The sequence below is a fragment of the Penaeus monodon genome, chromosome 33 (genome assembly GCF_015228065.2).
Source record: "Penaeus monodon isolate SGIC_2016 chromosome 33, NSTDA_Pmon_1, whole genome shotgun sequence".
Lineage (NCBI taxonomy): Eukaryota > Metazoa > Arthropoda > Malacostraca > Decapoda > Penaeidae > Penaeus > Penaeus monodon.
This window is the reverse complement of record NC_051418.1, coordinates 6,230,961-6,231,496: the sequence shown is the minus strand read 5'-3', so window position 1 is coordinate 6,231,496 and position 536 is coordinate 6,230,961.

The window sequence follows — 536 nt, the reverse complement described above, 5'->3', positions numbered from 1 at the left end:
CCATTCCCGCGGGGCCGAGAGAGGGAAGGAAAAGTTGGCGCTACAGTTTCACCATCAGGATTGCTGAGAGGAGAAGTGGGGACAGGCGCCCGGAGAGATACGCACTGAAATTGCGTTTGGTACGCTGCTTTCGGAGAGGATGTGCCTGGCAGGAATGGCAATAGAACGCGCGGATCTCGAAAGGAATTCTCTTTCTCCGCCGACCTCGCCTTCGTGTCCTTCCCGCGAAACTCATTATTTGAATTTGAGGAAAGGTTGACAGTTCAGCGGTGTTGCCATCGGCGGTCTCGTGGGGATGCGTTTTTTAGGGACTGGCGGAGGAGGCTTATTCATAGCGAGAGGGTAAATAAGGCAAAGGGTATTAAGCCGGGCGGAATTGGGTCTGCCTGTTCTGTAGTGAATTAGCCGTGTGGTCAGCTGAGGAAAGGGGGGGGGGGTAGGGGGGGCATCACTAGTCGCTAATTGGGCATCTTGTAAACATCGTAAATTTTATCGCCCTTGATCTCGTGTTGTGGCGACTGCGACCGAGTTTCTGG